Here is a 27,893-nt window from a genome sequence, read left to right as displayed (position 1 = left end):
CCTCACACCAGTCAGAATGGTTAAAATCAACAAGTCAGGAAACGACAGATCTTGGCAATGATACAGAGAAAGGGGAACCCTCCTACACTATTGGTGGGCATGCAAGCTGGTGCAGCCACTCTGGAAAACAGTATGGAGGTTCCTCAAAAAGTTGAAAATAGAGCTTCCCTACAACCCAGCAATCGCACTACTGGGTATTTACCCTAAAGATACAAACGTAGTGATCCAAAGGGGCACGTGCACCTGAATGTTTATAGCAGCAATGCCCATAATAGCCAAACTATGGAAAGAACCTAGATGTCCATCAACAGATGAATGGATAAAGAAGATGTGGAACACTATGCAGTCATCAAAAGAAACAAAATCTTGCCATTCGCAATGATGTAGATGGAACTAGAGGGTATTAAGTTGAGCAAAATAAGTCAACCAGAAAAGGGCAATTATCATATGATCTCTCTGATATGAGCAATTTGAGAGGCAGGGTGGGGAGTCATGGGGGGTAGGGAAGGAAAAAATGAAACAAGATGGGATCAGGAGGGAGACAAACCAGAAGAGACTCTTAATCTCAGGAAACAAACTGAGAGTTGCTGGAGGGGAGGGGGTTAAAGAGATGGGGTGGCTGGGTGATGGGACACTTGAGAGTCCATGCTATGGTGAGTGCTGTGAAATGTGTAAGACTGAGGAATCACAGACTGTACCCCTGGGGCAAATAATACATTATATGTTAATTAAAAAAAAAAAGAAAAAGAAAAATGGAGCATGTGGCAAATATAAATGAAAAAATTAATCCCTGGTGGCTGCTGAGTACTCTGTCCTAAATAGGCACACATACATACAGTGGGGCATGATTTAAGTTTAATTTCAGGTTGAATTAAAATAAGAATGAGCTCTTTAAAAAAAAAAAAAAAAAAAAAGTAGAGAAGAACTTTCGAGCAGTTCTCCAGACACACTTTCTAGCCTACCCCCATGTCGTGCCCTGGAGGCAACCGTTCTGCACAAGTGATCCTGGACCATAAATACAGATATTTCTTCATCTGTCGGCTTTAACAATATCAATTTATTCTTAAAGTGATGTTTTTTCTTTCTTTCTTTCTTTTCTTTTTTTCTTGAAGACTGGGGAAGGGAGGGACAGAGGGTAAGGGAGAGAATTTTAAGCCCAGCATGGAGACTGACTCAGACCCCAACATGGGGCTCGATCCCAGGACTCTGAGATCGTGAGCTGAGCTAAAATCAAGAGTCAGATGCTTACTGGACTGTGCCACCCAGGTGTCCCCATCTAGTTTTCTAATATTATCCCTCCCCTCCCCTCCTCCTTCTCCTTTGAGCTTTGATACTACAGCTTTCAGTTCTCCCCCGGGTTACTCTGTGACTGTAAATAACATATTTCCATCACTGTGTCACCCTCCACCAACCTTGGGCAACATGTCAATTCCTTTTTTTGCAGAATAAACTACAACTACAGACATAATCTTTGCATTACCAAATCTTTGCGTTAACATTTATTTATGCTTTAGTTCCAGACATGTGTGCTTTGTCTATTTAATTTTAAAAGGTAAAAGTGAATGGCTGGTATTTATATTGTTGAGTAATATGGGTCACTGCTGAACCGGGTATGCACTAGGTTTGTACATTTCCCAACTGGTTCCTGGGGCTGTGTAGGCTCAGGTCATGATCCCATGTCAGTGAAATTGAGCCTGGCATTGGGCTCTGTGCTCAGCACAGAGTCTGCTTGTCCCGCTCACTCTGCTCCTCCCCTCATGCACACTTTAAGTTTAAAATGAATGAATGAATGAATGAATGAATGAAATCTTTAAAAATAAATAAAAAGAGCAAGTGGCTAGAGAAAGAAATATAAGAGACAACTGGGTATGAATCAGGAAGGGTGAAACTCAGGAAGGGAACAAATGGAAAGAGACAGATTATGGCAAAGAGAGGGGGAGTGAGAACAGAGGGCCCGGGAAGAGAAAAGCTCTTCTGGGAGAGGAGGGAGGAAATAGGGCAGGTCAAGGCAGGCACTGGCAGCCTGGGAAGAGGGGAAGCAATCTCAGGAGTGGAGACAAGTAGGGAGTGGACGAGCAAAAGGACACAACAGTGCATCTGGGCAGAGGCTGGGAGAGGAGAAAGCCTGGCCCCCGTCCAGCAGCCTCACACGGGGGCCCTCTGGGCAGTGACTCACGGAAAACGGCTGCACAGCCCTTGGGTTGAACCACTACTCCAAATCACCAGGAAGCTTAGCAAACTAAGAAGTTATCAAAAATACTCGGGGTAGAGCCAGCTGTTGTTGCCAACTTCATACAAGATTATAAAAGTCACTTCTCAGCCTTCCCAAGTCCATGTCATTGACAATCCCGTCTGTTGAGTCGTTCGGTTTTCCCTCCCTTCTAAAGCCCTGCGGTTTCCTATCCTTACCACCACCCTCTGTGGAACTGGGGACCTCCCTGCAGCTCACCTCTCAGTAATCTGACGATGGGCTCAATGACTTCAGCATGGGCAAGTAGAGTGTACCCAGATCTTAGCAGACGGGCAACTCTGCCTTGAAGGAAGACATAAAAGGGAGGGGAGATGTCATACAGGAACACTCTGGAAAGGAGATGTGCTGACGGGTTTCCAGCCCTGAGAAGGTCCAGAGGCAGCACAGCTCAGGGCATGTGCTTCTCCTGGTCCCTTGGTTTCCGTTTCCTTAGTCAAAGAATGATGGTGGGGTGAGGATGGGGGCAGGGACTGAACTAGATCAGAAATGGCTCTGGGGTGATGGACATTGGGGAGGGTATGTGCTATGGTGAGTGTTGTGAAGTGTGTGAACCTGGCGATTCACAGACCTGTACCCCTGGGGATAAAAATACATTATGTGTTTATTTAAAAAAAAAAAAAAACCTATAAACAAAAAAAGAAAAAGAAATGGCTCATATGTCTCTTCTCACTCCTGGGAAGCATTTTCTTAGAATGCTGTGGTGAAAGAGACTCTGAGGCTGCCTTGCAGATGGATAGGAAAGTGCTAATATTGCTCCATGGGATCAATACCTGCCTTAGATTACTGTCCTAGCAGGTGTCCCTTTTTGCCACTGCCAATCCTCATCAACCTTCTCCCCAGGATCCTAAGAGCTGCTGCTTAAATTCACTGAGGCCAACAAGGGTCCTATTGCAATATTCACACTGTTAGCCCAGGAGAGATGCAGAAACCTGCCTTGCTCTGTCTGTAGCCTCAAATATGCGCTTGCTCAAACATGCTACACTAGTCTCCCGAAATTCAGGTTTCCTGGTGCTACCAGAGACCGGGGTTTGGCGAGCATCCTCTTCTCTGTGGCACATTACCAGAGAGGATGTCCATCTTTCTTAAATTTCCCTCTAGCACGTGCTGAGATCTGGGACTGGAATTTATAGGTCAATTCTGTGTAACACTGGGAGGATGCTGAAAATAAAAAGCAGGTCATTTCCTCCTAAATTTGTATCTTTTTTGTGTAGTTCCAGAACCGTTAAGATCTTAAGAATGATGATTATAGTCCAGCCAAACTTCTTTGGTGATCTATCTCTTGTCTCCAGCAGTATGTGTGTATGTATTCGATACAACTTAAAAAGCATATAGATGACATAATCCACACAACCCTTCTATACAATGAGCTTCGATTTTCATCTTCACAACAGGAAGAGTAGATATTACTCTTTCCGTCAACCAGGATGAAATCAAGTGTTCTGGGAGTGCATATAATCCCTACATACGGCTGAAAGAACAGAACTAGAACTGGAATCTAGATCCTTGGACGAGAGGCTCCCAGAATTTACAAGAGCAGGAAATTGGGGAAAAACTTGGAGAAGAAATTGAGTGATGGGATGGGCAGCCAACTTTACTACAGGTCACCCCCATCCCTTGCTCTGAATAGGATCCAGGAAGCTGGGGTTCAGAGGCAGGTCATGGGAATAAAGTTATAATTACTGAGTGAAACAGCTGTTGAAATGAGCCGCAAACATTTTGGCTTCTTCTTCCCCTTCAGAATCCTGTATGTTAGTGGTTTCCAGTCCATGTCCTGAGAAGCGTTTGAGTTCATGAAGGCTCCTGAGGGTGATCATGACGGTATGAGGGAACTTGTCCACAGTGCCATGTTCATCTGCTTTCGATACCGGGCATCCGCGTAAGATTTAATTTGAAGAAAGAACATTCTGCTACTTAGAAAAAAAAAGTTTGAAAACCATGGTTATACAGTACTATTTAACCTCTTGCCCGTTTCGTTCTCCAGGACATCTGGATAATTTTCAGCCAAGGAATTTGCCGTTAAAAGAGGTAAGCCGTGACCCATATTGACAGAGAGAGAGCAAGGAGCTGGGGTAATGATCAGGCTTAAGACACAGGCTTTAGAAGCCACAAAGGACATGAAAGGACATGGTCATCCAGGGTCAGAGGAGGTTGGCCCACCAAGGCTGTGAGGGTGGGAACTCGGGGCTGTGCAGGACTACATTAATGAACGTGTGTGGTGCCAGTAGGAACCGAGAAATGGATGTAAAGGATTGAAATCCCAGGTTTTTATCATGCATACATCAGAGTTCCTTTAGTTTCTGGAAATCCAGATTGGGCTTCACTCCTGGGAGCCTTGATGCTCTAAGTTCAACTGGAAACACTACCAGCCACAGTAAAGAGAATCGCGTTTGGTCTTCTATTTCCACCTGTTGCTTTCATAAATGTGTGAAATCAACATTCAACCCTGTCATCCAGCTAGACTTTCCTGAACTAGTGAGCCTGGCTCATTTCAGGTCAGGATCCAGGACTGGGTAAAGAGTTAGGAATAAGAATGGGCACAGGTTCAAATTATATAAGAAAATAACTAAATTTAATCATAAGCCATCATCATCACTATCCCAAACCTGTTATAGAAAATCAACCTTTTTTTTTCCTACTGCAAAAGAAAGATCAAAGGTCTTGTCAGAAATCATTTTGGGGATTCTGAAACAAAGACATTTCGGAAGCATGAAGACATGGTCATGCAAGCAAGACCAGCAATGCAATCAAACGCTACCCTTTCCTTGACCTCTGTGTCATACAAACAGCAGCGGATATGCAGTATTACCTCGGAGAGGGGGGCAAGACCTTGGGATGTTTCATCTTGGATATCCCTGGGTGAAGACTGAGGTGGAGCACCGGTCTGCCCATGAGTTGTGCGTGTGAATTCCTGAGATCTGCAACCACTCAGCCTGAGCCGGCCCCCTGGTAATTACACATCCCCACGGCAGCGCCCCCGAACTCAATGTTACATTAGGCAATTGTGGCAGGCCCGTAACCTGATAGCAGCACATTATGTAGTTATGTGGGAACTCTGGTTTCTGGAACAGATTGAGGTTCCCAAGCTCTGGTCTTGTGCTCACTGGGTGTGTCTTTCACAAAATACTCTTTATGTAGAAAACAGACTAAAACACCAACATGGTCTTTGGGATGTTTTTCACCAGCAGTCTGAAACTGACCCATTTCCTTCAAAGGATTCTTGCCAAAGAAGAGAAAAGTTGCTAAAAACAATAAATAACCCTCTTCTCGGTCTCACACTGGTCACCCAGCTTGCTTAAATACGGTGCTTTGGGGGTTTGTTATTATTCTTTTTAATAAATTAAAACGTAGTGAAACAATGCTTTATCATTGATGACAGAGGTATTTTACATTCTTATTTCTTAAGGAACCCACTGAACTTGATAGGAAGGCTAAATGTATTGTGTCAGATTTAATAAATGAAAATGGGTGGGGACAAGGAAGGGGAGTGGAAGTCCCAGCTCCCATGCTCGTAATGAGAACCAAACTGCTGCTTTGCCCGTCTCCCACCCTTTATGAAAGCTGGCTTCGAGAGAACAGGAACGGAAGCAGCAGCACCAGAGGCGGGCACCTGCATCATCGGGCGCTTGGAGAAGAAAAAGGAGAAACCGGGTGTCACACCCCAGCAGCCACCTGGCCAGGATGGCCCTTCCGAGCCGCACTCCCATGTCCTCAGCAGGACGACTCAGATGATGGCCAGGGATTGGTCTCCCCTGACCGGATTTGCTTGCAGGTTACTTCTAAAGGCACACTAGGGAAGTCGAGGGAGCACGGATTTATCACAGAACAGACAGAAGTGGGAGCCTGTGGCAGAGAAAGGCAGGTAGAGAGATGAGGAAGGACAGGTCGCTGGCAGATGGCGGAGGGGAGGACAAGGACTGGGAAAAGCACATGAGGTTTCACGTCTCTCTCCTGGGTGCGCGTAGGATAATTTTAGGCAGGATGTGACACGTGAAACACACAATCTGAGAAGAGAGAATTTCAGACAGCATACCTAATGTCTGTGTCAATGATTTGGCTTGGTCACATGAATGAGTGCGTGCCAGGTCCCTAGCACAGCAGGCAAGAATCCCCTTGGCCTGCTGCCCTCGGGAGCTCCCTTGTCTAGCATGATTGTACCAGTGTGTGGGGTGTGTGCAGGGACACACGAGAAGGCTTGTTTCCCACCAAAATCTATAGGCGGGTATGCTGGCTCAGTTCTGGGCCATGCCCCTCGGCCACTGCCTCTTAGAGGGGGAGGGGAAACTACCTGTGATGCCATATCTTAGGAGCTTCCAGAAGGGAGGTTTGGAAGTCTGAGATGACATCACTTCCAATGTGCCAATAGCTTTCCCATCAAGGAATATTTCCAAAGGAAGGAGAGTGATCCCTTAGGTGGGCAAATTCTTACAAGAGGATATTTGTTGGGTTTTTTTTGTTTGTTTTTTGTTTTAAAGATTTTATTTATTTATTTGACAGAGAGAGATCACAAGTAGGCAGAGAGGCAGATAAAGAGAGAGGAGGAAGCAGGCTCCCGGCTGAGCAGAGAGCCCGATGCGGGGCTCGATCCCAGGACTCTGGTATCATGACCTGAGCCGAAGGCAGAGGCTTTAACCGACTGAGCCACCCAGGCGCCCCACAAGAGGATATTTGTGAGAATACTTCACATCGTAGAATATTCTGACATATTATTTGTATTTTTAAAAATTTCTCACTTCAGATCAGCATCCCGATATTGATATTTTTGGCAAATCCAGTGTACTGCTATAGCCCCACTCTTTCCTAAGAGACTTACCCTTCAGCTGGGATAGATGGGGAAGCCATGGGGGTTCCAAGTGGTGCAACGCTCCCAATAGCAGGCAGGCCAGTGACCTAGGGTCGGGGGAGGAAAGAAGAACAGTCCAATGACATTCCCTTCTTGAGATGTCTGGGGTTGGGTAACTGAGCTACTGACTTAGCTGTAAGAAGGTCATGGAGATGGGGGCTGGGATGGCCATCATGCAACATGGGCTAAATGAGAGAAGAACAGAACACGTGTGGGGGATGGGAAGGGGAAGGGGGAGAGGAGACTACCCCTAAAAAGGATGGTTTGGGTTCCCGGCAACACTGCAAGCTCCATGAGCTGTTGTGGGGCTTTATTTCTTGTTTTTGAATTTCTGTGACTCTTCTGTGTTTCCTAACCCTCACACCTCTGTACCACCGCTCCCAGCAAGTCCCCTTCGAGAATACCACCTCATCCGGCTCTCTGTCCTTCCAACCATGAAGAGGAATGCCTGAAGAAAACGTCTCTCAAACTCTACCCAGAATCACCTCTACAGCCACCAAAGCAAGACAAATGCAAACTTCCAGAAAAAAAGAAGAAAGAAAACTTAAGTGAAAAAGAAATAGTCATAAACTAGGTGTTAAGAGAGCTGACCAAAATATAATACATTTGGTTAAATTTAAACTTTTAAAGGTGCAGTTTAAACTAAAAAGTGTTCATCCTGCAGAAGAAAAAAGAAGAATGAAAGAGGGTAACCGGTGAGCAGGGCAGGAAAAGACCAAAAAAAACATTTTTTTAAAGAGTGAACAGAAGAGGGGCGCCTGGGTGGCTCAGTGGGTTAAGCCACTGCCTTCGGCTCTCGGGGTCCTGGGATGGAGTCCCGCACGGGGCTCTCTGCTCGGCAGGGAGCCTGCTTCCCTCTCTCTCTCTCTGCCTGCCTCTCCGTCTACTTGTGATTTCTCTCTGTCAAATAAATTAAAAAATAAATAAATAAATAAATAAATAAAAAGAGTGAACAGAAGAAAAAAACCAGAGAGAACTCAGACACTCTTTCTATGAGGAGAAATGCCAAAAGGGGATACCTAACTGTGTGCTACTTGCTTTACACACGCTATCTTGTTGGAGTCTCACAACCGGCACTAATTTTACGTAAGTGCAAACATGAATGCAAAACAGGTAAACTGCCAAAAACTAGCAGACAAAAAAGAACAAAATCCCTTGGCCGGCCGGCTCCAGAGCTGATGCTCCGGAGTCACTCTGAAGAAAAAAACACGCTTGTCTGAAGAGCCTCCAGCAGGTGTTTGAGAGAAAGCTCACTGTCGTGAAATGCCGAGAGAGGGATCAATCGTTCCTAAGTTTTCTCACCTGAAAGTCTCAGCAACAAATGTTGCAGATTCTACTGAGGGTTTGCAATTGTTGGGACTTTCCACACAGCTGGATCTTTTACAAAACAAACCCTGGCTTGAGACATGATTATCAAAAGAGACAGCTTTGGGGTGCGGACTCGCATGTAGCCTCAGCTGAGGTCAGTGTTGAGCAAACAAGATCAGGCGAAAGGATGCATCTTGGAAAAAGCCTGGGTATATTTGACAGAGAAGGTAACTACCAGCGAGGACAGCACAGACTCGGTTCTGGGTAGTATTTAGCAGGTGGATGTAGGACATTTATCAATGGGGGAGTCCTTGCTTTCCCCACATGTGGAAGGAAGACTTTATAGCACAATCAGGAAACAATTCAGCTACAAAGTTTGAAACAGACTTGCTCGTGACTTTGTTATAGCTGGCCCAAGAGCTTTAAAGCTCAAAGCAGTTCTGAGGGATCCCTATTCTACAAGGGAGCATGTTTGAGAGCAGAAAGACCAGAATGATTTATGCGAGATTATGTTCTGCAAGCCCAAGTCAGGCAAAAATCAGGATTTAAAAATGCTGACTCCCAGGTAAAGGTTTTCTGCTTTGGTGCCCTTGTTTTATAACACCCAAGGGGTCCTGTATTATCGCTTCCTTATTCACTCATTGGTCATAGATATATTGAAATACATATGCCTGAGATATGAGAGACACTGCCAAGTGCCAGAAAATTCAAAGAAGAAGACACAGTCTTAGCCCTGGAGGGTGCATATTATATACAGCCATCCTCCATTGTGGGACTGGGGAATACTACATCTAAATTTTCCACTGCAAAGTTGGTAGAATACATATTATTTTATATAAGAATATTGAGTGCTATGTGAACACATAGGAAGAAAATTACTTTGGTCTGGAGGAGTCAAAGAATGCTTCATTGGGGAGCCAATAAATAAGTAGATGTTTCAAAGTTGGAAGAGAAGTAGATTCTAAGTAATGGAAATGGTCTATGCATGGCTTTGAAAATAAAAAACAGGCATGTTTGAAAAACAGCATATAACCTGCTATGCTGGATTGTTGGGTTAATATTGGAAAAGTTCTCGAGTCAAATCATGAAAAATTTTCTGTGCTAATATAAGGTTAGAATTAAAGGTATATGTGTTACAGTTCTAGGAACAGCGTTCCGAAAAGAGAGGGATAGGATTATATTGTAGGCTTATAAAACAATTATGACTCAAAATAAACATGGGAGGGGCGCCTGGGTGGCTCAGTGGGTTAAAACCTCTGCCTTTAGCTCAGGTCATGATCCCAGGGTCCTGGGATAGAGCCCCACATCGGGCTCTCTGCTCGGCGGGGAGTCTGCTTCCTCCTATCTCTCTGCCTGCTTCTCTGCCTACTTGTGATCTCTGTCAAATAAATAAAATCTTAAAAAAAATAATAAATAAACATGGGAAATTAAGAGTAAGCATTTATATAAATTCTCTCTAGAACCTACTGAAAATGACAGTGAGGGAATTAACGAAGGTGAAAACTCCAAAGACAAAAAAGCTGTAGAGGAGACATCAGACACAATTTGTCAACTACGTTTTGGAAGATGGAAGCCGAAAGAAGAAGAGTAGCTAACTGAGCAAAATAGAGAAATCTAAAATCCCAATAAAATCTAAGAGGAAGCCAAGAAGAAGCTAGATAAGTTGCTCTAAAAATTTCTGGAGAGGTCAGGAAATGGTGGTCCCTGATATTTGGAAGGAGGAATGGAGAGGAGACAAGAAACAAAGATTTTGTTGAAATCTGCATAAGTTACAGACCTTCCCTATACCTCACAGGTAGGCATCTTGCTCCTGCTCTGGTAAAAAGCAAGATGTTTGCTCTCTAGAGATGCTGAACCAGCATGGTTCTGGACTCAGTGATAGCTCAGAGCCAGAAAGAAATAGGATTAAGTAAAGACCATTATTCTGAAGCATAAGGCTTCTCCAACTCTCATTGACTTAGCTTCTTAAGCCTCCTTCCCTCACCTCCATAAATGTTGACATTCAGGCATATGCTCCCCATGGAGGAGAATAGCAAGTTACTCTGTGGAGAAAGTAAGCAGTCCAAAAATAAAACACCTACCAATACTAACATGGTAATCACCCAACAAAATGCCTGGGTCCCATTTCATGGCTCTATAGGAAAGCTCAGTAGTCGGAGTGGCCTACAAAGGGCTCCCAACCAACTTTTTATTCCTTGACACCTAAATGTAAACAGGCAGCTGGAGATCTCCAGATAGATGAGGAAATGCTCTAATATGAAAAATAGATTTAAAAAGATTAAAAAACCCAAAACAAATACAAATAAATGGGAAAAAATAAACCATGGAGAAAAATCTAAAAACTACAAATATAAAAGTAGAAATTTTTTAAATCAATAAAAGAATGGGAAGTTGAGAAAGCCTTGCAGAAAATAGTACAAAAACGCAGTGATGAAAAATAAGAAAGTAAAATATGCACACCAAGCATGTCATTATGATATGTCCAGATACTAGAATATACTAGGATTAAAGAGAAAAACAGTTCCCACACAAAGAACCACAATGGCATTGGATTTCTTAAAAGGATCACTGGAAGCTAAAAGACAGTAGACAAACAACTTCAAAATTCCAAGGAAAGTAAGTTCTTTCTACCTAAGATTTAATACCTGTCCGTATTTTCATTTCAGTGTGACATTAGAACAGAGGTATTGACAGATATGTGAAGTGTGGTAGACATTACTTATGCTCACCAAGATTTGTTTCTCCTTTTCCTCCGGGTACATGGAACACTATACTTCCCAGACCTCTCCAAGTTAGATGGGATCATGTGTTCTGATCAAGTAGGTGTGTGCAGAAGTGACATGTCATTTCCTGGCAAAAGCACTGAAGAGGATTGTATGAGTTCCATGCTTTCCAAAGAGGCCTGGTGTTGAGACAGTGGAACCAAAAGATGGGAGCATTTTCTGTCATTGAATTACCACATGAAAGACAACGGTACCAGAGGGTTGCCCGACCTTCAGCAGACTCCTGTGAGCAAGAAAAGACTCAATACGGTAAACCAAAAAGATGTGAGGCTTATTGTTACAGTAGTGTAGTTTAGGTTAACCTAATACACAACCTGTCATAAGTATTTCCAACTGCACCATTTCTCAAGAAGTTAATGGCTACCCTATGGCCCAGCAATTCTAATCCTACGTGGTATACTCCCCCAAAAATGAGTTGCGTGTGTCCAAAAAAGGATGGACTAAGACTATTTGTGGCAGCTGTATTTATAACATCCAAATACTTCACATTCATACCACGTGCCACAGCAAAAAACAAACAAAAGAACAAACCACAGGCACATGCAACAAGGATGACTCTCCCAAGTATAAAATAAAGAGAAGAAGAGAGTCAGATCTAAAAGAGTACGTACTTCCTGTTTATTTACATAAGGTTCAAGAACAGGCAGAACTAACCGATGGTGATAGAAGTCAGAATGGTGATTACCTCATTGGGGATGTGTGATGGTGGAGGGTATTGACTGGGAAAAGACAAACTTTGTGGAGCAAACTTTGTGGAGTGCTGGAAATAGTCAGTATTTTTTTCCTTTTTAAAGATTTTATTTATTTATTTATTTATTTATTTATTTGGAGCCCGAGAGTGCAGAGAGGGGCAGAGGGGGAGGAAGACAGAAGAATAAGACAGAGAAGCTCAAGCAGACGCCATGCTCAGTGCAGAGCCCAACAACGGGGCTCGATCTGACCAACCTGAGATCATAACCTGAGTCGAAATCAAGAGTCAGACGCTTCATCGCCTGAACCACCCAGACACCCTGATATTCAGTATCAGTGGTGGTTATATGAATATATACAAAAATTAATTGGGCTGGACACGAGTTGAATATACTTTACCATATGTTTATTGTACCCTAACTACAAAGAGATTTTTTAAGAAACTACTGGAGATTGTGATTCACCAAAATGAGGATTTATGCCAAAAGTGAGAAATCATGCGATACAGGCATGGGAAACTCCCCCAATCCCAGAGACAATTCCTAAGATGGCAAGTCCCAGGATGGCAGCTGAACGGCAGGCTGGAGAGTAGTCAGCTTAACTGAGGCCAGAGATGGGGGGGGGGGGGGGCCGCAGAGGTTTAAAGATAGAAGAATCTAGAAAAAAGGAAAAAGAAAAAGAAATGGATAGATTATCTTGTGTTGATTTCCATTCAAGGGAGTTTAACTATTCTATCAAAGAATTGGTGAGAAATTAATGATAAACACACAAAAAACTAAGCAACAAAAAAGAGGCTATTATTAATGAAGTTACAAAACAGGCTACCATAGTATACTGTGTGGCTGAGCTATAAATTTAGCCCAAATATTACTACATAATTGCACTGGAAGGATAGAAAGAAGGAAAGCATGGTGGGAGGAGTGTGCCACAAAGGAGTGTGCTGAGAAAGCTCAATTCTCATCAGTTGTAGAAGAAAACCAGTCAAGAGGCACCTGAGTGGCTCAGATGGTTCAAGTCTGACTCTTACTTTAGGCTCAGGACCTGATTTCACAGTCCTGGGATCAAACCTGGGTGGGCCTCCCTGCTCAGTGGGGAGTCTGCTTATCAACTTCTTGCCCTTCCCCTGCCTGCTCCCATGCAGGCTCTTTCCCTCTCTCTCTTTCTCTCTCTCTCTCATAAATACATCTTTACAAAAAAAAGAAAAAAGAAAACCTGTGGAGAATACCTATATTTAAAAAAAAAATAAGGAAATAGCTGCATGCATATTATTTAGAAACATGAAAGCAAAGAAAATAAGCAGTTGGAAGTGTTTCTACTTAAGATGGAGAAGGCAGAGGACCGCTATTTTCATTGTACACCTTGCTGTATCATTGACTTCTAAAGCTACATGCATGAAGTATTTCACCACCATGCTGAAGCAATTAGCAGACATGTCAGAAAATTCTAAGAGATCTAACATAAAATTAAATAACTCATTTCAAAGCATATTTTGATTCCAATTAATTTTTTTTAAAGACAGAGTTATAGTACCTAGTAATTTTCATTGGTAGAGGAGGGGTTTGGGAGAGGTTGTAAAATCATGCTGTAATCCTTTTAGGGATCCAAAAAGCTGGGACATCCAACTCTGTCAACCCCAGGTGTTTACTTCAAAGAAACAACGGGTCATGGGAAAAATACGTTCTATCAGCTTATCAGCTCTTTCACAGCTCATAGCTTGATAATATTTGACCAGGGTTGAGATTTTTTAGATGTAAGAACTTTTGGTCACTATCTTAATTTCTGATTGTGCAATTTAAATGTGCTTTAAAAAAAAATCAGGGTTCTCTTAAAGGGAGCGTGACCCCATTAAAACAAGGCAACCTATGCCTAGAAGGGGCTCGTCCTGCTCCCTCTGCAGGACTATCGAGAGCCACCAGTTGTGGGAAAACATAGGTAGTGCTGTGCACCTTAAGATGGCTAAGAGTAGCAAGTGGACAAAAACTTCAATTTGAAGTGGCTTAAACATTAAAAAAAAAATGTATTCAATCATCTAAAATGCTCAGAGGTAGAGAGATACCAGACATGGATGAAATCGTGGATGTCACCGAGTATCCAATTCTCTTCTGTTGTTTTGGCATCAGCTCCATCCTGAGGCTGACACCTCTCTTGGTTTTAAGATGGCTGCTACTTCCTGCTGGGGCTAATGCTTCCTCTTTCAAGTGGCAGGAAAAGAGTAAGCATCTTTGATAATTCCCAACAGCAGTCTCAAATGTGCTTGCACTGGATAGGCTTAGGTCATGTGCCTACCACTGAACCAGTCATTGGCCAGCAGATAAGATGCATGGGACCCCGGGGTGGGCTCAACCTCCCTAGAACCACATTGATGCTTAACATGGAGGAGGGGAGATAGATGGAGAAACAACCATAAATGTCCCCAAAGGTACTTTAAAAAGATGAAAGCTCAGAATGTGTACGCAGTTGTAAATGGACTATTTTAGGATTATCACGCAGTCCATATACTGTTACCTCCAAATTCTTATTTTAAACATCTTTGTGGAAACTGGAAGAGAGAAAGTCAAGAAGAGCAGGGTATTTGGAAAAGCAAGTGGGGACGTTTCCATAATAAGCTGTGTGTTGGGAAAGCATGTTTCTCCCACAGAATAAAGAGTCGGAGAATGTAATGCTATGGTGATATAAAGGGTTTAGGGTTTTCTGTTTGTTTGTTTGTTTGTTTGTTTGTTTTAAGGATTTAGGATTTTGACTAGATCTAGTGATCTCAGAATAATAGGCCAACCCTAAGAAAGTGCCTAAATCAAGCTGGGGGAAAACCATAGCTGAAACTGAAGAGTTAGTTGTGGTACATTCGAAAGAATTTGTTCAAAAGGTCAAACCACAGAGGACTGAATTCTCCTGAGACTCCTAGATTGAGTTATTTATATTCAAAAAAGGATACCAATGTCCACCTTACATGGCTTTCAGGAGAATTAAAACAGGTATTATTCACAGCACCATGTTAATTTTTTAAAAAAGGCAGATGAAAAAAAAATAAATAAAATAAAATAAAAATTTAAAAAGGCAGATGATGCAAAATCAATGTTTTTAAATTATTTTGTAATGAAGTTAACAAAAAAGAAGTGTACCAAATTATAGAGAGGTAATTATCTCAAAAAAGAAAAAATATATTTAAAAAAAAATCTATGCCCAGTTAAAAGATTTAAAGATTCTATTCCAAAATATTAGTTATATCTGTTGGTGATATTATGGATACTTTTTTCCTTTTGAATTATCCTGAAGTTGTTAGCCTAAAGTTTAACAAAGTTCATGTATTTACTTTTTTGTAATAAGAATCAACTACATTTTCAAACCTAAAGAATAAAAAGAAATCTAATATTAAAAAGGAAAAAAGAAAAAAGACACTATCTGTTTAAGTATGCATAAGGACTGAAGGAGGAAGCAGTGTACGAGGAGAATGAGTAACCGTTGAAGATAGGAAAAGCTACCGAAGTTCATAATGCAAGATCTTTCTCAATTTCCGATGGAGTTATAAGGCTGATGAATGTTCCACTTTCCCCTAAGTCTAAGCGCTGACAATGTAAAAATGTGTGATTGAGGGGAAGACTGCATTACCTTTGGCTCCTTTGATTACAGCCTGTGTGAACGCAGACACGCTATCTTACCATCGCATTTAGCGGAGGGCCATCAAAATTGCAACCCCAGTCCTAGGAGGGAATAAATATCCTAATGCCAGCCTTGCGAACTCAAATCAATTGGTGATGGAAACTGCCGCTCTGGGGAAGAAAAAACACACAAGGATTCCATAATTTCAACAAACGTGAAAAAACAGTACTCTGGCATGCATATGTGTTCAGGAGAGATGGAGTGATCATTTTAAGATTCTGAATTTTGTCATTCTCATTCTGCTTGTATTATTTTGGTCAATATGTTTGTTGTAAATACTGTGGCTCTGTATCTGGTGAAGATTCTTATTTAGGCTGGACTGCAGCCACAGTAGAACCAGATAGTACTTAATTTGCTTGACTATTAATCATGAGATCTTTTAACTTATTGGCATTAAGATTGCTAAACAATCTGACCATGGTAGAAGTGAACAAGACTGTTCTGCGGGCATGGATCGCATTTGTCACTAGTCAACGCTTTGCAGAATACTGGGTATATTTTAGACTAGTGTTTAAAAAGGAGAGAATAAGAGGAAAATGAATAGATTCCATATTGCCTGATATCTCATAATGTTCTCTCATAAAGGGGTAAATATTTAACAATTGTTTTGCGAGTATTCTCTAGATTAATAGATGGTCTGAAGCAATTTTTAAATATTTTTATAGCTATTAGAATTATAACAAGCAAGCTCATTGATTCTTGTGTTTGTATTAAATAGGTGGTAAAACTAATCACAAACTAAATTCCAAGTGTATTTCAGGTGCTTTAGTCACATTGCAAATTTGACCCCAGTCACTCAATTCTTTGCAAAGTTCTCATTGGATAAATAAAACAGATGATACCAAAATGGGCGAAGTTTGTAAGGACATTATTATCTAGCATCATAATAATGATTATGATAGTAGATCCTATGAAACACTGATCAGGGACCAGGCCCTGTGCTAAGCATTTTGCAAATAAAATTGATTGATTCTTCCAAAAAAGGAACATAAATCAGACATTTCTTCCATTTTACCATAAGAGGTTATTGCATGTTGGAGAGGATCATTAACTTGCCCAAATCCACAGGTATTGGGTGAGGAGGTAATGTTTGAACCCAGGCAGGCTGAATTCCCAGTCCATACAGGACGACCCTATAGTAGAACTAAAACTGCCAATAACTAATGGGTTTTATTCTGAGCTTTCATCTTTTTTACTTGTCGGGTGTTTCTTTAAAACATGCCAGTTTTCAACTTTTAAATCCTTTTCATTTCATTATGGCATATTACAACTCTATATTAAAAAGTAAAAAGGTGAGGCACCTGGGTGGCTCAGTGGGTAAAGCCGCTGCCTTCGGCTCAGGTCATGATCTCAGGGTCTTCGGATCGAGTCCCGCATTGGGCTCTCTGCTCAGCAGGGAGCCTGCTTCCTCCTCTCTCTCTGCCTGCCTCTCTGCCTACTTGTGATCTCTCTCTGACAAATAAATAAATAAATAATCTTAAAAAAAAAAAAAGTGGAAAAGGTAATATGTCAATTGTACAGATGGCCCTGATTTAGGATGGTCTGACTTAGAATTTTTCAACTTTACGGTGGTGTGAAAGCAATACAAATTCGGTAAACTTTGGATTTTGATCTCTTCCCAAGATAGTGATGTGCAGTCTGTGATGGTCCAGTGATGCTGGGCAGGGTCAGTGAGCTGCAGCCCCCCAGTCAGCCATGGGGTCAGGAAAGCGAACAACTGATACCCTTAGAATCATTCTGTTGCTTACCAGTATGGTATTCAATAGATTATATAAGATAGTCAACACTTTATTATAAAATAGGCTTTGAGTTAATGATTCTGCCCAACTGTAGGCTAATGAAAATGGTCTGACTTTGCCTAAGGTAGGCCAGACTAATTAGTGATGATGTTTGGTAGTTTATGGGAATTGAACGCTTGTCCAACTTTTGGTGGGTGTATCAGGAAGTAACCCCAAATTGTAAGCAGAGAAAAATCTGCATTTCATTTTTATTTTTATAAAAGGAAGACAGTAAAATAGTGTTTTGGACTACAGTATAGGAGAGCATATGTGTTTGGTATGAATGCAATAAATTTTGATAATATAATTTAAATTTCTTTAGATTCAGCTCTTGAAAAGAAGAAATACTGAATGACAATGAATGCTAGAGGGAAGTTTGATTAAGACAGTCTTTTTTTTTTTTTTAAAGATTTTATTTATTTATTTATTTATTTATTTGACACAGAGAGAGAGAGATCACAAGTAGGCAGAGAGGCAGGCAGAGAGAGAGGAGGAAGCAGGCTCCCCGCTGAGCAGAGAGCCTGATGTGGGGCTCGATCCCAGGACCCTGGGACCATGACCTGAGCTGAAGGCAGAGGCTTTAACCCACTGAGCCACCCAGGCGCCCCTGATTAAGACAGTCTTAAACTGAGTTTATAGCTCTGTGTTTCAGAGAGAAAAAAATTATCTAGATCGGGATGAGGAATGTGTCTTCAGTTCTTAATTATTAATTTGTTACTGCCTATCACAGACTCTTTACTAGAATGGTATTTCTAGACCAAGTATAAAAGACAGAGAATGCTTGATAATAGTTTTTATCAAATCCCACCTACTTCAAATATTTAGAAAATTTTTGTTAGCTCAGATGTTCAGAAAATTACCAGAATTAATGCTATGTGATTTTAACAATTTATTCTATGATGTCTTCAAATCAACCCAATTACTTTCCTCAAGATCCAATTAGTTTGCAATAGCAGTTGCCAATTTTTTTTGAAGTTTTTATTTATTTATTTGACAGACAGAGATCACAAGTAGGCAGAGAAGCAGTCAGGGGCGTGGGGGTAGGAAGCAGGCTCCGGGCTGAGCGGACTGGATCCCAGGACACTGAGATCATGACCTGAGCTGAAGGCAGAGGCTTAACCCACTGAGACACCCAGGCGCCCCAGTAGTTGCCAGTTTTTTTTTTAAAGCAAGAGATGTTCACCATGGTTTTTATTCTCATGTCTACATTATTGAAAAACAGAAGATAAACCAAAAGAGGAAAAATGCTTTCAAATTGCCGCCTTAAGGAAAAAAAATGCCAAGACACATGGGTGGCTCAGTTGGTTAAGGGTCTGCCTTCAGCTCAGGTCATGATCCTGGTGTCCAGGGATGGAGTCCCACATCTAGTTCCTTGCTCAGCAGGGAGTGTGCTTCTCCCACTGCGTGCTGGTCCTCCTGCTTGTGCACACACTCTCTCTCTCTCTGACAAATAAATAAATAAAATCTTAAAAAAAAAAAATGCCCCTTGGTTGATACTTGATTTGGGTTACTTGATTTCTACATTATAGAATTCACTAGACAAGCAGTCAGATCTGGATTTGTAAAGATTAGGCAATAAAGACCTTTCTTCTCTTCTTTTACTTGGAATAGTAATACCACATCTTCCACGTAATGAGTACTGGTTTGAAAATGTTTTTTAAAATATGAACTATTTAGATCGAGCACAGTAAACAAAAGCACTACATCTTTGTTTAGCTACGTCAATTTGAGAAATTACATAAGTTTAGTAGCAACAAAATATTTGAGTATTCTTGGGTTTAATCATTGCAGTAACTTAGGAAAAAAAAAAAACTATTCCTGTTTATTATTTGTGATGTTTGGGGAATAAATGTGCTGATAATTCTTTTGCAACCCTAATACCTAACATGTACGCAACAGGACCCTTTCTAAGTTTGGGACCCTATGAGGTACTCAAGCAAGCATTCACTTCTCTCACGCTTGAGGTCACAAGTTTTTGCAAGTCAAAAAGGTTGACCATGCCAAAAACATCATGCCACACACTACCAAATAAAAGAACACTGTTATTCTTACAGGGAAAGGTTTGACAAGACAGGAAATAGGCAGGGTCAGAGACGTTTACTTAATACTGAGACTTATTTAACCATCGGGAAACCAAAATACAATGACAGTTAAAAAAATAAACAAATCGCCATTACACAAAACAAAACCCCAGGATACATGGTCTCTACTGGAACTGATTATTAGGTTTTCAGCAAGTACGGGAAGTGGGTATCCCCAGAGAATCCTCACAAAATTTCTAGACATCTTCACCATTGACTTTTGTTGCATGCCTTTTCCTGAGATAATGCGGACTAAAACGGTTTTAAGCGGCGGGTAGAAATTCGAACAAAGAAAAATCAGTCTTAAAACACTGCAGAAGAACTTCATTGAAAGGAATCATTTTAAAAGCGCGTTCTCTTAAAAATGGGAAGGGAAGAGGAGACAAACAGAAAATGGAAGATAGGAAAAATCTAGCTGTTCATTACAATTTTCCATTTTTTGTTTAAACACAGCAGGAGGGCAAAGCTGCTGGCTTCGCTTCATCCTTCCAAATGCCAGGAGGGATTATGCAAACCCCACAGCCACCCAAATCTGATTTAAAGTCATAATTATTGTTCTCATTTAATGACTTTTGCCTTCTTTCACTCGAATATTGCTGCATCTTGTTTTCTGCCAGTTTGGACCCACTGGGAGTCGTCAATTCATAATTGCAGATAAACCTTTTTAAAAAAGAAAATGCTACCTTCAGAAAAAATAGCAAACATCAAGTGACATCTAGTGGATGTCTGGATGTTATTTTCTAAGGCCTCTGAAGAGCACTATTCTCAAAAATATATTGCCTTAACATTGCTTATCATTTGGGTTTTTCAGGTGAAATTCTCTGTCTTTTCTTCAGACAGAAGGACAAGTTATCAGATAGGAAAGTGGCCATTATCTTTTCTCAAAGGAAAAAAAATCTCTTTTCATTAGCATAAGAATAGCAATTCTTGACCATTCTTGACCATTCTACAACCATCTTGGATGTAACTCGCCTGTAACTCACACCAGACAATGCGCAAAAAAAGAACTGATGGTGGGGTGCCTGGGTGGCTCAGTGGGTTAAAACCTCTGCCTTAGGCTGAGGTCCTGATCCCAGCGTCCTGGGATGGAGCCCCACCTCGGGCTCTTTGCTCTGTGAACCTGCTTTGATCTCTCCGTTAAATAAACAAAATCTTAAAAAACAAAAAACAAAACAAAACAAAAACTCATGGTTTATCCAACGTTGGACAATTATTTGGGCAATACCAACTGTGTAAATGGTTCTTAAGAGAAGATGACATTTCAGGTTCGCAGTTCCTCTGTTTATCTGTGAACCTAAAGAGCATTATTAATTTGACAAATCTGTATTTAGTCCCACTATGGCCCCGATTTTTCTTCCCCTCTACCCCCTGCAGGAGGATTGTACATGCAAGTAGGTCCATTTTTCATAAACGAGTAACACTTGCTTGTTAGTTGCAAATTATTAAAGAACAGTGACTTAACCCAGAGAACAGCTGAAAACTTAACTGGGGTGGGATTGCATAACAACTCCTCCCCAGCGATGCCATGTGTCTGAAAGGCGAAAGGCGTTGTGGAGAACACATGCCTTGTGTTGGCTGTCTAAAGACTGCATTTGTTAAAGAGACAGAAAGGGAAATTATAGGGGAATTAAAAGATGGTGTCTAAATTTAGTATTTTCTTTCCTTTCAAGGAAAGGAAACTTGGAATATGCAACTGTAACCCAAAAGCCAGCTGTCTGGCTGTCCCCAAGACTTGCAGCCTTTTAGAATCACTCTTCATTTTAATAATGAAACACACACACACACACACACACACACAGAGTCCTGCATGAAGACCTCCTCTGACTTCCTGTAGAATATCTAGCCTTCCCACCTTCCCTTCTATTCCCCCAATCATTTAAGGAATTCTTGAGAGTTCTGCTTTTTTTTTTTTTTTTTTAGAGTTCCACTCACTGTTAATCTCAGCTCTGCATCAGCCTTCATAGCACTGTCTTGTTCTTTACCTACTTAGGCCCGATGCAAACTTTTCGGCTTCCTGTCATCCCCCAAAGCACCACTGACACTAAAGCTGCATGTGTGGTCACCTTTATGGCAGCTGGGGTAAGAGGAGGGAAGCTGCAGAACAGATGGCTCAGCGGACAGACGGACAGACTCTGTGCAATGATACAATGTCTGGGATTTGTTTCAAAATAATTCACTGGGTTGGGGATGGGGGAGTAGGTGGAGATACAGAAGAAACAAAATCAGCTATGAGTTGAGAGTCGTTGACACTGAGTGATGACCGTGAGGTTTATGCATTCTATTTCTGCATCTGATGGAAATTTGCATAATAAATATGTAAAAGAACGAGTTCCTTGGCTATCCTTTTTTTTTTTTTGTAAGATTTTATTTATTTATTTGACAGAGAGAAATCACAAGTAGATTTCACAAGTAGACGGAGAGGCAGGCAGAGAGAGAGAGAGGGAAGCAGGCTCCCTGCTGAGCAAACAGCCCTATGCGGGACTCAATCCCAGGACCCTGAGATCATGACCTGAGCTGAAGGCAGCAGCTTAACCCACTGAGCCACCCAGGCACCCCTCCTTGGCTATCCTTAATGCAAGAGGTTTCTCTTTGGCTCTGCTCCCTTTTCCCATAGGCCTCTACCCCATTTTGGGGTCCCCTCTTATCTGAGTCTTACTGCCTCTCCTTCTTAGGCTGCCCAAACAAGCTTCGAGCTCTGGGACCCATTCTAAGACTCAGGGAGCCCATCAGAACGTCTTGCCAACTCCCTAAAAATAAAGAAACCAGAATTCCCTAAGAGGAATTCTGCCCTGGCTTTAAGACATACCCAGCTCAGGTAAAAGTGATGCAACTGGCATGCTACCTGGAGTGCACAGTGTTCTAAAAGGTTAGTTCCCTTCCTCCTGCGATTTCTATTCTAATTGAGGCTCTCATGGTTGAGTCTAACAAAAGTGGACATAGATAATTATATCAGGACAACGCAGTTTAAAAGACAATAATCCGTGCCAACAAATAAGTCTTGGAGAGAAAGCACGGGTAAGATGTAGCACTGGGTGATTATTTTTGCCCTCTAACCAAAAGATATTCAACATAGACATCAGACATCACGTCACATATAAACAGAAGTATCTTTAGAAATAAACAATGTATGTCTCTCTCCCGCTCAGCTCCACTGCAGTGGCCAAGGGCCATGCAGCTATCCCAGCAGATTCAGCAGAGGTGCACTGCCAACCTGAGAAATCTAAACACACCCACATGTTCATGAACTTGGTGGGAGGGGAAGGAGGCACATTGGCCCCCAGCCCATGTAATTAACCACTTTCTCTCCCATCTTAATCAGCATCAACTGGGCACCGGCTCCTTTCACTTAATGTTGTCAACTTTAGCCTAGAAAATGCAGGCTTGGCTTTGTGCAGTTCTGAAGCTACCTGAGATTAATGTTCCAGTCCCCTCCCTCTGAAAAAGTCATGCAGATGAAGAGAGGAAATGAGGTTTACGTAAGGAAGAAGAGTTCTCCCTTCAGCATGCATGTGTAGGCAGAATAAGAGAATTCGCTCTGATGATGATGCTAATACGAAGGTGGCAACTGTCTATTGGGCCCGAGAGGGAAGAAAGGGGTTCAGAAGTGTGGGCGTGGGGAGGAGGGAGTAGCTGGGACTTCTGCAGCCACTTGCCAAAGGCCTCAGAGCAAGGGATTTGGGAAAGTGAATGTGTTCCCAGCGGTATGTGCCATTGTCCCCAAACACTTGGGAGGCGATGTCAGCACTTACTTCTGGCACTAAATTGAAAAAACACTTCCTCTCTTTCTGCCAGCACCATTTTTTTCTCCCACTCACCCCCGGAGTTTGACACAATTTCCATTCCAAGGAGACCCGGCAATGATTCCAAGGAGACTGGCTAACATATTCCAGTGAAAGAGTTGGCAGACTGCGTGAGACGGGCACAGGGATCATTTTTTAGGCTGAAATGAATTAGGAAACATTTTTAAGTTACCCTTTGAAGTTTTTATTGCCTTATCATCAAACAGCTTCTCTTCTTCGGCTGTATATTGATTTTTCTGACTATGAAAAAGTGTTTCATCTCTTCTATGATAATCAAACACAGTCTCAGTTCAATGGGCACCTTCTTTTTTCTGAACCATATTATTCCACATATCATGGCATTATCCTTCCCCACGCCCCCATCGGACAGGGACCTCAGAGAGCATTGGTCTTCTTCCAATATTATTTTTCCTATAATTCCCAACAATATAACGTTTCCATCCCAAACATATAGCTTCAGGGGATTACATCATTATTTGCCTTTGTTCTAGTGAAAGTATATTTTATGAGCTTCCTGTCATTTGTCCTGAGCTAGGCTACTATTTGTCAAAATATCACCTCTGAAATTGCCGGCTTTTCTAAGATGCCAGAGGAAAAAAATATTTCATGTCAACTAAAAGTTAAGCTCTTATAAATCTCACAGGGGTTTCAAAATGAAGCACACTTGGGATTTCATTTCCTTCTAAGTATAATGCCCTTTCTACTACTCACAGTGAATGGGCTTACAGAGGAATATTTTGTCACAGTATTTCCCTTCTAGCTCCTGGCATACTAGAAAGTAAGTCACAAAGTTTCTTTTTTTCCTAGGAACCTGCACCTATTTAGTGTTTATATGGTAGGCAAAAGTTGGGTTAAACTCTTCCTTTGGTGGAGAAGGGATATTATGAGATCCCAAGTCAGGAACCTTGGAGCCCAGTCCTACAACTGCTGATTTGGTTGGGTTTTATAACCCCAAGCACATTGTAACCTCCCTTAGTCTCAGGTCGTTCATTTGTAATCTAACACTGTCTCCAGTCTTAGGAAGTTTCATTCTCGACTTTGTTTTTATAGTTTCTCCGTGCTTTCTATCCATCCTTCCTTTGCCGTCCTCTGTGCTTACTGCCCAGCTATCCTGGCGATAGTCTCTTAACCTCATTGTGACAGACATTAGATTACTATCAACCTTCTGCAGACTCAGCTGTGAGGATGTTACTCTTTGCCTCAAGCCTTCTATGGCTAGCCCCTGCTTCCCTGGCACGTAGGACCCTCTGGAGTAGACCAGCAGCCCACCATTCCGGAACAGCTATCAGCAATTCCTACATGTCCTTTGTATTCCAGTCTGCTTGCCATTTTTTTTTTTTTTGGCCATTTTGCTGACTGTTCCTTGGGCCTTCTTTGTATTTTCAAGGCACATCACATATTGCAATGATTTCCTTATTTGTCTTACTTCCCTTCCTAGATGGTAACCTTCTTGAGGATAATTGCTACCATTCATTGACCAAATATTCTTCGCAGTGGACTGTGTGAGATATATACACCCATAATTTCTAGATTTTCTAATCATGTGAGTATTATTATCTGTATTTTTCAGATCTTAAAGACAGAGACTTATAAGTGGTTAAATAATGTCCTTAAAGTCATACAGCTAGCATTTGACAGCTCCTGTCTAGAAAGTATTATCTAGAAAAACACCAAATTGAATGAACCATGATGCTGGCACTTGCCCAGCACACATATGCTAGGCAAATACTGGATAAGCATGCATGAGTGAGTGAATGAATGCTTTTATACTTTAAACACAGCCCCCTCACTTTAGATAACTGCCACCAGGTGGCAGTAGATTCCCACAGCCATACTGCCTGGACACCCAAGTCACTAAAATGCAATAGGAGAGCTGCCGGAAGGAACCCTGCGGATTACTGAATGATTATCCTTACTTCATCCTAAAAAAAATTGAGCAGTTGTAGGTTACTTTACTTATTCAAGATCTTTTAGTTGATAAAAGAACAGACCTTAAACTTGAGTCTAAAAGACACCAAAGCTAGCATTGTATTATACCAACTTGTAGTTTTGGTTTTTTATGATGGTTTCCTTTTTTTTTTTTTTTTTTTTTTGGTTTTATTTATTTATTTGACAGAGATCACAAGTAGGCAGAAAGGCAGGCAGAGGCGGGGGGCGGGGGGGAGGAGGGGAAGCAGGCTCCCTGCTGAGCAGAGAGCCCGGGGACCCAGGGATCATGACCAGAGCCAAAGGCAGAGGCTTTAACACACTGAACAACCCAGGTGCCCCTCAATTGTAGTTTTATAGTCATAATCTTCCAAATATTTTTCAATATTAAAAAAATTCATTAAAATAGTAAATATGATCAAAATTTGTTTCATCATACAATTTTAAGCTTTTTTCTTAAACACATAATATAGTTTTCATGTTTAAAATGTTGAAGTACAGCAAAAAGGAAAAGATTACCAGCAATTCCAAAAGACAATCATTATTTTGCTACTATTCTACCAGAGGTTCCTTCACGCATCTGTAAAATCCATTTTTGAAAATTTTGTCATTTCTTAATCTTAAATTTTCTCTATTATCTTACTTTCATTTTTTTCAGAGATTTTATTTATTTATTTGACAGAGAGGGAGTGTGAGGGAGCTGAGCAGAGTCTGATGTGGGGCTCAATCCCAGGAGCCTGGGATCATGAACTGAGCTGAAAGCAGCTGCTTAACGAAATGAGCTACCCAGGTACCCCTATAATCTTATTTTCATAAAAAGTTATTAGGTGGGACGCCTGGGTGGCTCAGTTGGTTGGACGACTGCCTTCGGCTCAGGTCATGATCCTGGATTCCTGGGATCGAGTCCCGCATCAGGCTCCCAGCTCCATGGGGAGTCTGCTTCTCTCTCTGACCTTCTCCTCGCTCATGCTCTCTCTCACTGTCTCTCTCTCAAATAAATAAATAAAATATTAAAAAAAAAAAAAAGTTAGTAGGTATTTTCCTTAGGAGACCTCTTAAATCTTTTAAATTTTTTTCCCAATTTAACAATGTTTCGTTGCTAGTAAGGGGAGGCCATTTTAATTTTTTTTTTTTTCCTTATACTTCTTGAGAAGATTCCCTCAGTGAGAGAATTCCAGTTTCATTTGTTTCCCTTTTCTCATTCTTTTCAGTAAGGAAAAGAAAAAGCACTGTCAAAACACTGTGTCTATAATCCATCTCCAAAAGGAGAGGTATCTTTTCAGCAAAGGGCATTTTATTTTCACTTTTGACAAGTTATTTCTCCCCACCTCACCTCTCTTCTCAGAATGATGATATAATACTGAGGGCATTTCTCAGCTAAAAGGATTGGGTCAGTTACATAAAACAGCAAATTTTACACTAATGAACAGAGAGGTATGATGGTTTTAAGTGCCTGATCAAAGATTACCCTTTCATCTTTACTAGAACAATCACGTGCTTCTTAGCATGGGTTTTGCACATACAGTTCTCTCTATATGTAGGGATACTTTCTGAATCTGTAAATATTCCAAATATCATTGAGCTTTGATGCATGATTTCTACTGTTCTCTGTAATCTGCAGTTCTCAAGACCAAGAGCTTATCACTGCTACCTTAAGGGCATGCAGTAGAGGTTACCAGTAGGGAAGGAAGTTGGGGGGCAGAGAGATGTATGAGCTCTTGGCACTCTTCTAACAGACTGCTACTGATGTTGGAAGATGCAGGGAAAAGAAGAGAAATGAGAAACCAGACCAAGAGTGAGCTGGGGATGGTCAATGCAGCATGCTGGTGGTAAGGAGCCCTGCTGAGAATGCTCCAAGGGACAACTTGGACTCCTGACTCCCATAACCATACCAGTGTCCGAGGCCCATTAAGTGCAAACTCCGATATTTACATTTCACAAAACTCTGGGTGCCTACGTATTTTAGCCCTCTAGTCCTCCGTTGTTCTTCCATTCATAAGATGGAAAACAAGTTGGAGGAAATAATTACCCTGTATGTCCTGTCAGGGGGGATGGGGAGGGTCCTGTTGTGGGAGGTACCGTGGAAGGAGGGTGCTCTGAAATCCCAATCTTGGGCCTCAGCCTCCCTACGCACCTAGGCCAATTGTTTAAGTACCAGTATGCGACTTCCCCGGCTGATAGCCGCCCCATTGAGATAACTGGAGGAGTGGATGCCTGTGGGTGTCTCCCTGAATATCCTCCTCTGAGGTGTCCAGCACCAAGGACAGGGGTGGACAACGGGCATCATCAGTGAGTGAGGCAGAATTGTCAAGGAAGAAGGCTTCTGCCTGGGAAGTTAGTGAACTGAGAGTGTGGTTATTGCTCAATTTGTAGTTCATCTGAAGATCCTAAGGTGCAGTCCTACGTGTAAAATGAGACTTGTCTTTGGCCATTGATAAAAAACTTTGGTTTCCTTTCTCCTAAGGAGGAAGAACTTGCCCTTATAAATGGTTGCCCTTTTCCTCCCAACTTAATCCACCTGGTAGGAATCAAGCAAAACTGATGTGAGCTTAGGATCCAAGCCTTATTAGCAAAGCGCTTCCACCTCCTGAAAAACCAGTCCAGACAACTATTTACGTGTTCTATTTTATAATTCTCAATCTTGTACACTTTTGCTTTATATACTTTTCCAAATGTTGTATTTCACAAGAAAACAAAGTAAAAATGATCTAAAATATCCAAACTTTACACATGTAACATAGAAAATTAGTCTGAATGCACCCAACCCAACTGACCGGTA

At 41.6% G+C, this 27,893-nt stretch overlaps 1 long non-coding RNA gene across 4 annotated transcripts; it reads right to left on the bottom strand.

Moving 5' to 3' along the window:
* Nucleotides 1-1,470: 1,470 nt before the first annotated feature.
* LOC131836249 (uncharacterized) lies at nt 1,471-24,828 on the bottom strand. Of its 4 annotated transcripts, none has more exons than XR_009355560.1 (5): nt 23,204-24,828; nt 15,479-15,639; nt 11,129-11,405; nt 7,062-7,138; nt 1,471-4,158 (listed from the first exon to the last, which is right to left on the bottom strand). It is a non-coding gene; the product is annotated as an uncharacterized LOC131836249 (long non-coding RNA). The 4 variants fall into 4 exon arrangements; XR_009355558.1 differs by having other exon boundaries at nt 1,471-4,161; nt 15,529-15,639; nt 23,204-24,802; XR_009355557.1 differs by having other exon boundaries at nt 15,529-15,639; nt 23,204-24,372.
* Nucleotides 24,829-27,893: the final 3,065 nt, after the last annotated feature.

The sequence above is a fragment of the Mustela lutreola genome, chromosome 7 (assembly GCF_030435805.1).
Source record: "Mustela lutreola isolate mMusLut2 chromosome 7, mMusLut2.pri, whole genome shotgun sequence".
NCBI classification, from domain to species: Eukaryota; Metazoa; Chordata; class Mammalia; order Carnivora; family Mustelidae; genus Mustela; species Mustela lutreola.
The sequence above is the reverse complement of the archived record's forward strand: the minus strand, read 5'-3'. Positions and strand labels throughout refer to the sequence as shown.